Genomic DNA, 13,117 nt, shown 5'->3' on the forward strand with positions numbered 1-13,117 from the left:
CAATAAATATGGGTCTATTTGCATTCTTCTACATGCAGACATCTAGTTAGACCAGCACCATTTGTTGAAGATGCTTTCATTTTTCCATTGTATGATTCTGGATTCTTTGTCAAAAATCAAACATTTATAGGTGTATGACTTTATTTCTGTGTTTTTGATTCTATTCCATTGATTAACTTTTCTGTTTTTATGCCAACACCACACAGTTTTAAAATACTATTGCTCTGGAATATAACTTCAAATTAGGGATGGTGACACCTCCAGAAGTTCTTTTATTGTACAGAATTATTTTAGCTATCCTGGGATTTCTGTTTTTTCATATGAAGCAGGGATTTGCTCTTTCAAGGTCTGTAAAGAATTGTGTTGGGATTTTGATGGGAATTATGTTGAATCTGTAGATTGCTCTTGGTAAATGGCCATTTTTACTATGTTAATCCTACTGAGCCATGAGTATGTTTGATTTTGCCATTATCTGACATCTTCCTCAAGTTCCTTTTCCAGAAACTTGAAGATCTTCTCATATAGGTCTTTCATTTGCTTGGCTAGAGTTACACCAAGATATTTTGTATTATTCATGGCTATTTTAAAGGCTATTGTTTCTTAATTTCTTTTTTGGCCTGTATAAAGAAGGCTACTGATTTTTTTAAGTTGGTTTCGTATCCTGTCGCTTTGTTGAAGATGTTTATCAGCTGTAGAAGTTCTATGGTAGAGTTTTTGGTGTCACTTATGTGTACTATCATATAATCCTGGAATAATAATACTATAATGGTATGACTTCCTCTTTTCCAATTTTAATCACCTTGATCTCCTTTAGTTTGTCTTATTGTTCTAACTAGAACTTCAAATGCTATGTTGAATAGATAGGAAGAAAGTGGGCAGTCTTGTCTCCTCCTCCCTTGTCTTCTCCTTTATTTTAGTGGGAATGTTTTAAGTTTCTCTCCATTAAGTTTAATATTGGGTATTGGATTACTGTATTTTGCTTTTATTATGGTTAGGTATGTACCTTCTATCACTGATTTCTCCAAGGCTTTTAATGTGAAGGGTTTTGGGTTTTGTCAATGGATATTTCAGTATGTAGTGAGATTACCATGTGATTTTTTAAATTTCAGTTTGTTTATATGGTGTATTACATTGATGGATTATCATATATATTGAACCATCTCTGTATCCCTGGAATGAAGCCTACTTTATCATGGTAGATGACATTTTTGATATGTCTTGGATTAAGTTTATGAGTATTTTATTGAGTATTTTGCTTCAATGTCCATAATGGAAACTCATGTGAAATTCTTTCTTTGTTGGGTCTTTGTGTGGTTTAGGTATCTGGGTGACTTTGGCCTTATAGAATGAGTTTGACTATGTTCCTTCTGTTTCTCTTTTGTGGAATAGTTTGAGGAGTATTGGTATCAGCTCTTCTTTGAAAATCTAGTAGAATTCTGAGCTAAAATCACCTAGCTCTGGGCCTTCTTCTTCTTCTTCTTCTTCTTCTTCTTCTTCTTCTTCTTCTTCTTCTTCTTCTTCTTCTTCTTCTTCTTCTTCTCCTCCTCCTCCTCCTCCTCCTCCTCCTCTTCCTCCTCCTCTTCCTCCTCCTCCTCCTCCTCCTCCTCCTCCTCCTCCTCCTCTTCCTTCTCTCTCTGTCTCTCTGGTTAGAGACTTTTAATGATTGTTTCTATTTACCCAGGAGTTATACGATTATTTATGCAGTTTATCTGATCTTGATTTAACTTTGGAAATGGTATCTATCCAGACTCACCACCAATGAACTTCTTTTAATATACCCTTTAATGTATACCACATGGAGATAAATTCTATTAGTTTTTGTTCAATGGAAAACAGTTTTCATTTTTTTGAGAATTTTCTATAGGTGAAAAATAGAATCAATATGTCAGTTATTTTGTATCTATTTCTAAGTCCTTGCTTTTGTTTCTTTTCTTCTCTAAATTTATTTGGAAATCACTTAATAGTGATTTAATAGCTTTCTTTTGTTCATATCATTTGATATTTTTTCTTGGGGAATTTTGGGTATAAATATGATTTTTGATTGAGTATATTGCATATGAGGTAACTGCAGCTAATGTGAGGGGAGAGTGCACCTCCTCCACTGGGCAGGTTGGGTGGGGTGCTGTGACCATCCTTAGGGAATCCTTTTCTTGGAACATGGATCACATTGCTTTTCTTTCTCAGGAAAGCATTGCAGTACAGGGTTTAGCTTCATAGTGTGACCTTTTAATTTATCTGGATTCAAAATTCACTCTGTTGTAGGGAATACAGATCATGTTTTGAGACACTAGAATTGTTCCCCTTTTAAAAATTCTCATTCCTAATGATTCATAAACATCTGTTGGTTTCCTTAGGCCTCAGAGGAAAACTCCAGATTCACAGACCCTGGCTGCATTCTGAATCTGCAAGTAACCACAGCACCAAGGGAGATAGCTGTCAGCTCTCCTGTTTTCCCCGGAACTTTCTGGTTTACTTTGCTCTGTTCACAGGGGCCCCTCCCTCCAGAATGCTTGTCTACTTAGAATGAGGGGAAAATAAAGAAAGAAAAACATTGAAATTTCTGCTCTATCAGATGTTTTGTGTTAGCCTTTTATCTTTCCATCCTGTGTGCCTCCACTGGAAAGTATTTTTGAGGGGAAAACTCTGAGTGGAGGCCCCTGAGCTCCCTCATTTTGTTTGTATCATAAGCACACCAAGAGTTCCCTGTAGCTTTTAACTCTGCACTGCATTTCTCCTTCAGAACTCAGTTGAACTGTTCAGACATGAGCTATGCTGTATTTAGTAACCCCACTCTCAGATCCTTTCTGAGCCTGAATTTTGCACTCTATCCAGCTTTCATTCATTCTGTTGACAATGTGAGTCTTCAACAAGCTGTTCTGAGCTTAGTATTAGAAATTTCCTTCATTGAATTTCTATTCTCCCCATAGCTGGTAAACTCAGCAGCAGTTTTCAAGGTTTTTTTTTCCAAATAAAGGTTTTTCTCTTGATGAATATGAGCATCTCAGTGAGATTCCTGCTCCATGTAGTACTGTCAGCTCCCTGGCCTTCAGGAAAATATATTTATTCATTCTAAGGCCTCCAAAAATTCCAGCCTACTACAGTTTAAATATAAATTTCCAAGTTCAAAAATTTTCTCTGTACTTCATTATTTCAAAGAATCAAATCTTGTCATCTACACTATGTAAATCTGATGCGGATGGGACTCCAGTTTCCATGCAACCCAAAGGGAATTTTTGTCTCCATTTCTAAAACAAGAAAACAAGTTATTTGCTCTCAAAGGACCATACTGAGAAAAGAAATCCACATTGGATAGTAGTTGCAGTTATTCCTATTTAAAACATAGAAAAACGTAAATATTACCAAATTTATATTATCTTTTCCCATAATGTAGCAAAGCTAGAAATCAAAAGGAAAAGTTTAGAACCATAAAACCACAGTAAAAGAAACAAGTTACTTTCCTACTCTTCATGATTGAATCAAGGTATTAAATAACTGAGATCTCTTTTTATTTTGAGACCCAGGCCAGCAATTTGAACTTGGTAGGTAGCCCAGGTGTTTATCGAATTTCTGTTCTTCCACATCAGTCATTGAAATACTTGGGATTGCAGGCTTGTGCCAGGAGACCCTGAAAACATTTTACTTTTCAACAACAACAACAACAACAATGACAACAACAAAAACAACACAACAGCAACAACAACGATCAAGGAAGAAACTAGGGAGATGCAGAAGCCATTCATTAGTGACAATCCTAATCTTTCCACTTATCATTCTGAAGAAACGAATGTTTTGATCTGCTGACCTGTTTTAGGCAATTGCAAAAAAAAGTTTCACACCCTTGGATTTCTCTTTAGGAGACATATTCTTAACAACTTGTTCTTTGCATCCTTCGCCATTTGAATAGGCCAAGGAGTTTCTGTATTGTCATCTTCAGTTTCCCTTTTCCCGAAGGGTTCTTCCCTCAGTTTACCTGTTTCTTATGCTTTATTGCTCCTAGAAAAAGAGCCTGGACTCATCCATTAAACATTTACCTTTCCCATAACTGTAAAAGATAAGTCATGTGACATTTCCTGCCCAGTGCAAAAAAGGTCCCTTCCTCCAGCTCTGGGACAGTGTTCTTTGTTCATATTTCTACCTACAGATGGATTACTAAGGTGTGTGGGATGGGACAGGGTTTATCTGCCATACCCTTCACTTTCCTTTTACTTCCCAGCCAGGCAGTTAACCAAGTCACTATGTATTCTCAGAGAACTAACTGGGTTTCTTATATTCCCGGCATTCTCCCGGTCTGCACCTATTCTCCAACGTCAAAGCTCCTTAGCGTGTTTAAGTATGTGTTACAGCAGCACCTCTGCGTTCAGTGCCAACATCTGTGTTAGTTCTCCATTGCACTTACTCCTGGGAGTCAGGAGTCCAAATTGGGTGAGTAAAGTTTCATTCCTCCCAAAAATTTTAGGGGATGATGTGTTTTTTTGTCCTTTCCACCTTTCAGAGGACACATAAATTTCCAGCCTCCTAAAATCATCTTCCAAGTTCTAAGCCAGTATCATAGCATCTTCCAATCTCTGGTTCTAATGCTCTCTTTGAGTCTTAAGATATCTGCTGGCTCTGATCCTCCTGTCTCTCCCTTTCCACAAAGGCTTTGTTATTGCAGTGTGACCATCAGGAGAATCTTCCCATCTCAAAATCAGTCCTTGCCATAATAGGTAATACAGTTTCAGATCCTGGGGATCATAGACACATCTTTAGATGGCCTCTCTTCTATGCTTTTCAGCCATAGACTTCAAATCATTAGCTTGGTAGGATTATGAACTTTTAAGTTAATTTTTTTCTCATTTACATATTATTTACCATCTGCAACACTAAGTCAATGATTGACAATTTCCCTTAGTGTTTTCCTTGTAAACTTCCCCTCACTTTATGCAGAAAAAGTAAGGTGCCCCAGGTGTTGGAAGGGCCATTAAATATAATTGACACGAGGATTAGATATTTCTTTTGATTTTTTTTAGGCACATCTCATTAGCTTTGCATTTTCAATGTGCCATTCTTTCCAAAATACCTATTCATTTTTTTCATGCCTAATAAGATAAAAGACTTTAGAACATTGTTAGTTAAGCAATGTCTCAGTAGGTCCTTTCTGTTTCGGTGTTGAATAGAATGAAGAGAATAAACAGTGACATTTAGGGCTGGCACTAGAGCCTGAGAAAAATACCTCTTTGGTGCAGGTGAACCTCTGTGTAGTCTGCCCTGAAGCATAACTTAAGGAGCTGATGTCTCCACTAACTTACAGAACTACTGGTTAACAATCCAAGCTTTTGATTGGATTTTAGCTTGAAAAACTGACTAAGATGCAGTGAGGTTGTATTTCTTGTATTTTTTTTTTTGTTTGTGAGCCTGGTCTTTAACAGCTAAGCCATCTCTCCACCCTGAGGTTTTATTTTCTAATCTAATAATTGCATTTAGATTTTTGGAAAAGCTAGTCTCTGTAAGAAATATACTCAATTGAAAACAACTTCTTTGCACCAAATGAAAATAAAATTTTACATTTCCCCCTCTTATTTAAATGATCTAAACACATTTGTTTTAGAATGCCTTTGGGAAAAGTCAAATAGGTAAAGGTGCACATCTAAAAACTGAAAATCATTTCAAGCAATCTAGAGCTTATAGGATTTAATAACGATCATGAAACAGATAAAATTTCATGGCTCTTTTACTCTGTAATTCATGGAACTTTCAGAGTTCAAAGCCACCCTTTACAGACTACTACAGAAGGAACAGGCCAAATGTTCCTCCAGAGTCTGCTGTTGGGTCTGAATTTTGTGCTAGTTCAAGGGTAGTTTGAACAGTTCCTCCCCCTCCTCTTCCTGCAAAATGCAGTTGGATATAGATTGCTACAGATAATCTGATGTAATTTCCATTCAAAGAGCCAAGGCCAGGACCAAATTCTAGTCACTTGATATTTTGCTTCATCCCCGTCAAAGATTTCTTGTCAGTTTGCAAATAAAAGTCTGCACTGTTTAGCCGTTGCATGCACATTCCTACCACATTGTCTGTTGCCCATCTATTCTGCTTCCTTCTTTTTTGTAGGATTTTCAATGGCCTGAAAGTTCTTTCCACAAGTTTTGTATCACATCTTGAGTTTCTATGTTCAGTTATCTTTTCATTCTTTTTACATATAAATATCTGTAGAATAACTGCCACACACTATCACTTAACTCACTCCTTAGGCTTTCTGCTCTTTGCATTCTATAGAGACATCATTTTGGTAGGCAAAATGAATAGTTGTATAACCTAAAAAATAAAATGATATAACCTAGCACATCAGAAACCAGAGCCTTACTGATTCGGATTAGGACACTTGCAGCTAACCATCAGACTAAGCACAGGGACCTCAATGGAGGAATTAGAGAAAGGACTGAAGGAGCTGAAGAAGGGGTTTGCAAGCCCATTGGAAGAACAATAGCAACCAGCCAGACCCCCCCAGAGCTCCCAGGGGCTAAACCACCAACCAAAGAGTACACATGGGGGGACCCATGGCTCCAGCTGCATATGTAGCAGAGGATGGCATTGTCTGCCATCAATAGGAGGAGAGGATCTTGGTCTTGTGCAGGCTCTTTTCCCCAGTGTAAGGCAATGCCAGGGTGTTGAGGTGGGAGTGGGTGAGTGGGAGGGGGAACATCCTCACAGAAGGAGGGGAAGGGGTATGGGAGAGGGGGGAACCAGGAAAGAGAATAACATTTAAAATGTAAATACAGAACCTATCCAATAGACAGTAAAATAAAATAAAATAAAATCCCCTAAGGGGGAAAATAAAGACATTGCATCTTAACAATAGTTCCAACATAGCATTGACTATAACCCACAGAGAGACTGATCCATTGGTTACCTTATGCTTTGATTTTGTTTTCAAGTGAGGCAAAAACTGGATAATGACACAGACTTGAACACAATTAAAGGTAGCACAACAGCAAGGACCAGTGTGAGACCATCCAAACAGCATCCTGCAATGCTCACATGCAATTAATAACTGCCAACAGTAAGAAACACAGTAAGCCACCCACAGGCATATCCGTCGCTTCATCCCTCTTTCTTCCTTCTTTTCATTCCACTTTTTTTTTCACATTTTAAAAAAGAAAGTGGCAACTACTGTTTATGATAACCACATGATCACAGGTTATTTTGACATTCTTCAAGCTAGTTCAAATGATCAGCACACAGAACGTTACCTCACCTTGTGAGGAAGAGTGTCTTCTGAAAATGATCTATAAAACCATGGCAAACTCTCTAGTAGGAGACATTCCGCAGGATAACTGTCTGTTCTTTGTCCTTGAAAATGCCTCCCAAAGAATGTTGTCTTGCAGGTGTGCCAAAATCCACTGGTAAGTTCACATCCAAGGTTCAAAGACTAAATCTAGTTAATGTGGGTCAAGAATGTTACAGTGTAGAAATGATAACTATATATATATATAGTTATATATATACATATATAACTATATATATAAACACATTTTGTTGATTTCTTCTCTGAAAGAGTTTTAATTTCTAAGTTACATGAGCACTTATTTCTACAGAGTAATACAATTCTACAAACATATTTCAAATGTTTAGGGCACATGTATAGAAATAATAGCTTTGATTCCTGAGGTCAGTATGAGTAGGACGTATTGCAGAGTAATCCAAGTAGCACTAAGGATCACTTAATTTAGTTAATCTTCTGGCTTTACAAGGCAATGTGACTTCATTATCTCAGTGGCAATACTGTGTGGACCCTGAGTGCTCATTGAAGCCACTCAGTATCTATTTACATTCATGCTGAGAGTTTAGGAATAATAAACTGACCATAGAAAATATCTGTGCTCTAAAAATGCTAGTTATCTGTCAGGACCTCAAGCAAAAATTATGACTTATTGAGGAAACCAGTGCGCGCGCGCGCGCGCGCGTGTGTGTGTGTGTGTGTGTGTGTGTGTGTGTGTGTGTGTGTGTAGTATAGTCCAGGTCAGTGTAGTTAGGTGTCTGAAATGAACTCTTAGAATTGAGCACATTAAAATGAGGATGATTTCTATAAACTGGGCATTGCAGGGACACAGCAGTAATTTCAACACTCAAGACACAGAGGCAGGAGAATCCGGAGTTCAAAGTCATCCAAGTCTACATAGCAAGTTTAAACCTATCCCAGACTCAATGAGATCCTGTTTGAAAAAGATTCCCCTCAAGAATGATTAAATAATATTAAAGAGTTCCAATATTTATTTGTGATGCAAGGAAGGTGCATGAACAGTTAAGTTTGAAGTAAACAGTTTCTTTGAAAACATGGAAGCCCTGTTATGAGAGAGCAGAACTGAGGAATGCTTTGGGAGAATGGAAGTTGGTACTCAAGAAAGAATGTTTTGGGGAGCTAGAACCTGAACTGGAGCTTGAAATACTGAGAGCAAAGAATAGAGTAGAAAAGGACATGGGGAAGGGGAGCAGGGGGGCAGACAGAACCACAGGAAGCATGGGACAAAGATGTGTCTAGAAAATTAAGAGGAATTCTATGCATCTGAGACACAGAGTACAGTGTAGGGCAGATGTGAAGCAGAGAATGCTGGGACCTTTCATGGTCCAGTTGTATATGACTTCTAAGGTAGTGGACACTCACTGTTATCAATGATAGATCCAGGACAGCTACTCTGAGTTCACTGTCTCACCACCACGAAGATTAAAGAGATGGACTCTTGAGGGAGTGGGCGAATCAAACCTTATTAAGAATGATTACAGAAAAGTGAGAAACTGAGGGAAAGTAAGAAAATCTCTGAAGGGTTGGGAGGAGTTTCCAGGAGAGGAAAAAGCTGTTGAATTTCTTCGGGAGTGTTTTTAGGGCAAGACAGAAGTCTAGTTTGGTTGTTGAAAATAGAAGGGAAATGCCCATCTGGAAAGGAGACTTCCAGAAATAAAAGGAAGTAGTAAAGAAGGTGATTAAAAACTGTGATGCCAGAAATTGTTTTCCTAAAAGTCAACCTTTTCTGGTTATTTCATAGGGCATTCCTTTAGGCATTGCATAACTACATGGATCAGCTTGAAAACTCCTTTAATGAAAATGTTTTACACACACACACACACATACACACACACAGTATTCTGTAATATATTGTGGTCAGCTTGAAAACTCCTTTAATAAAATGTTTTACACACACACACACATACACACACACAGTATTCTGTAATATATTGTGGTCAGCTTGAAAACTCCTTTAATAAAATGTTTTACATACATTATATATAAAGTATATAATGTATTCTGCAATATATTGTGGATAATATACATATACTTGAACTGAAATCAGAAAATGTTAGAAATACTATCTGTGTTATATTTTGCAAATTTATAACTTTAATTTTCATTTTGTGATGTTTTGTTTTGTGCTTCTTTGTTTTCTTTTGGACAGGTTGCAATGTCTTCATATTTCGTTTTGTCACATTTCCTTTACTGTTTACTCATACAGAAGTGTATAAAAGGCTGGTGGGCAAACAATACCTTTTCCTAAGGCAATGCAGCGGGAGTGCAGCGGTGACAGTGCTGGGAATGAATGGTGTCAGGATCAGGGAGGCAGTATCCACAGGCACGCTGCTACAGTTTCAAAACTGGAAATCCTAGATTCCTAGCTTCAAAATTGATGTCTGTTTTGTTAGTTTTAAAATAATAAAGATCAACAGAGAAATACTACTACCATGTGTAAGTGTGTGTGTGTGTGTGTGTGTATGTGTGTGTGTGAATGTGTGTATGATGTTTAATACAAGAAATAGTGTATTTTTCTTTAAAAAACAAACATATGAAGCCAATGTTGTTTGAAGAGTAAAGAGTCTAAGGAAATGATATAAGTTCAGTTGGCTAGAAAGGACTCGGCAATAAATTTAAAAGCACATTTTAAAATAAAGCTATTACATATATCTTTTTCTTTTGGGTATATTTAAAACTTTGAAATAATGATTATAACATAGAGCCATCTTCCTTATAAAAAGTAGATTCAAAAGTGGATTCTTTAGTTCTCTTATATCATAAAGCATGTTCTGAGGCACTAACACAACGATGACTAGCTGATATGTCTTCTGTCCAGTAGAGAGCAGTCACAGTCCATGAAGAGATCAGAATTTAGGGCACATAACTGAGTTCTGAACCTTTGTATCAGCTTCTTGTTGAGTCTGGACTTTCTAGAATACAGGCTAAGTGTTCTCCCTTGTGTTCAGAATTCCTTCTCTTACTCGTCCTTTATGTTATAGTGTTTATGTACCAAGTTATATGGATTCCAATGTGTATACCAAGACTTGTGACTGACTTGTGCTCATCTCAAAATAGGTACTTTAAAAAATCTGTACCACACACACTATGTAGTAAGGAGAAATAGATACAGACACAAATGTTAAGCATGAAGATGGGGAGAGCTTAACACTCCATGAAAGAATAATTGTCAGCATGCAGAAAATCCTCCTAGTGACAAATAACCAATGGCTAATGGATAACATCCTCATGAAAACGTAATGGTGTGTGTGCGTGCGTGCGTGCGTGCATGCGTGCGTGCATGCGTGCGTGCGTGCGTGTGTGTGGGTGCACATGCACATCTGTGTTTATATGTGTATAGGCATGTATATGCATTTTCAAAGGAAGGCCAGAGGTCAATATCCAGTGTTGTTCTTTGGGAGCTTCTTTTTTGAGGCAAGATTTTATTGGGATTTAGGGTTCACACATTAGACTGAGGTGTCTGGCCAGATAGCTCCAGGGATCTGACTGTCTCCACTTCCCCAGTGCCGAGATTATAAGCGCCTATCACAATATCCAGATTTTTCTTTTTTTGTCTTTAAGTTACAGGAATATGGGTATTTAAGTCAAGTCTCATGCTTGCACAGACAGCACGTGACCAAATGGGCTTGACCAAGATCTCCCCAGTTTTGAAACATAAGCTTTGACTACCAAGCAAATGAGGGACAATTGAACAAGGATTCACAAAGGGAACTTTAGATGATTATAATAAGGGAAAATGCATTAAGGGCCACCAACTCAAATGCTACTGCTTGTTTTATACTTCTTTCTCACTGTTATGAGATGTTTTGTACGTGCATGCAGCATGAAGTACTAGGTGGTAATAATTCACACATATACATATATATTCATACAAATACACCCATATATAATCTGTAGTGATTACACTGTGGTAATTAGCTTTTCCATATCATCTAACATGTAGGCATAATGTTTACATAATGTACACATAATGTACATTGTGCGTAAAGTTTACCTCCAGGTTATTCCAATGTTGATTTCTCTGTCTGCATATCTTGATCCAATCGGGACAGGAAATTGTAATGGCTATATACCAAGAATCTCCTGTGTCGAGTTCTGGAAGCAACTCTTACCGTTTGTTCTCTGCCTTGTGAACAATGCTGGTCACCCAATGGCTGTGCAGAATAGAGACTGGGGCAGGATATCTGCCTCCAGAGGGAGGAGAAAGGGAGAGAGGCAGATTCAGATTAACTAGGAATATGTTGGGGGAGCATCCTAGGTACCTAAGAGCAGTTAATTAGCCACATGGCAGAATATAGGTTAAAATAAATTGGAGAATTTCTGATCTAATAAGAGAAAAGCCTCGCTATATGGATAAAGTATTTGTAAACATATTTTCAGACTAAGTCTTATTTCTGGGAGCTTGGGGCTGGGAGGAAGAACAGTTCTAAATTCTACATAATATTAATCATTTTTATATGTTGAGATCTTTTGTACCTTTTCAGTTATCTTCAAGTATATCTTAGCTTGTTAAAGAAAATTGTTCCCTGAGCATGGAAGAGAAAACCAGGACTAATTTCTCCTGCCTAACTATATTTTTCTACCCCTTCGTTCTGTGCCCGTCTTAGGCTCTACTGACTAATAATTCCATTCGTTCCTCCTTGAGACTGTACTTTTCATTAGTGAGTGAAGACATGGTTTTCGTCTGTCTGGGCATGCCTCATTTCTCTCAACACTTCAGTCTTGTTGATTGTAGCCATTCTTAGTGAACAGAGATAACATCTCCCTATGATTCCGACTCTGATCAGTTTAGGTGGTGATTAATGACATCCTTTTTAAACTTACTTATTGTCCATTTATATTTTTCCCTTTGAGAAATATCTATTCCAATGTTTCATCTATTGTAATTATATTATTTATGGGTGTTTTTTTGAGAGTTTTTGATATTTTTTTATATTTTGGATATTGATTCATTGCTGGACATAGGGTTAATAAATAATTCCTACTTTTCAATGATCTATTTCTTAAGTGCTGATTGCTGAGCAGAAGCTTTTAATTTGATAGAATTCCATTTGTTTATATTTGGATTTGCTTCCTGTTTTGGGGATATCCTGCTAAGACAAACCATTTCCCATTGATATCTTGAAACGATTTCATGTGTTTAAGTCAAACATTTAGTCCTTTAGTCTATTTTGTGTTGATTTTTGTGGATGGTGAGAGGTATGGATCTAGTTACTTTCTCAGCATGCAGATGTGCACTCTTCCCTTGCTCTTTTACTCTACCAGCCGAGAATAAGCCAATGGAAGGCATTATCTAGTTACAAAGCTGGAAAGCCTATCGTGGGGCATTTTGAGTTTTCTGTGGTCTCTGAGTGCTATAACATGAAATCTTTGAGTAAAGAACATTCTGCTTTTCTGATGCTGGATATTCCTGTAACATAGGATTGAAGAATTACTGTCAAGAGGTAGCATCATGAAAATGCATAAACTGTCCTGATGCTGTGTTTGGTCCATGTCACAGAAGTCAGTCTACAACAGGATGAGTGTTACTGGAAGTGGAGAATGAGACCCACAAGGAAAGGGTCAAAGTGAAGAACATTTGCTTGTAGGTGTTCACAGGCTTTCAAAAACAGAGTCACCTCTGTGAGTGTTCACAGGCTTTCAAAAACAGAGTCACCTCTGTGAATGTGCACTGACAGTAGATTCATTTGGTACATTAAAGTGCTACCTTATTTTATGTGTTAATGACACACTGCTTTACCACCAACAAGGCCTAGCTCTTAAGGTGGTTTTACCCAGTGGTGACATTACCAGAGACAGCCACATTCTTTTTTTTGGCCATCCTTACAACCAAAGTCATAC

This window comes from Rattus norvegicus, chromosome 8 (assembly GCF_021556685.1).
Source record: "Rattus norvegicus strain SHRSP/BbbUtx chromosome 8, alternate assembly SHRSP_T2T, whole genome shotgun sequence".
NCBI lineage: Eukaryota > Metazoa > Chordata > Mammalia > Rodentia > Muridae > Rattus > Rattus norvegicus.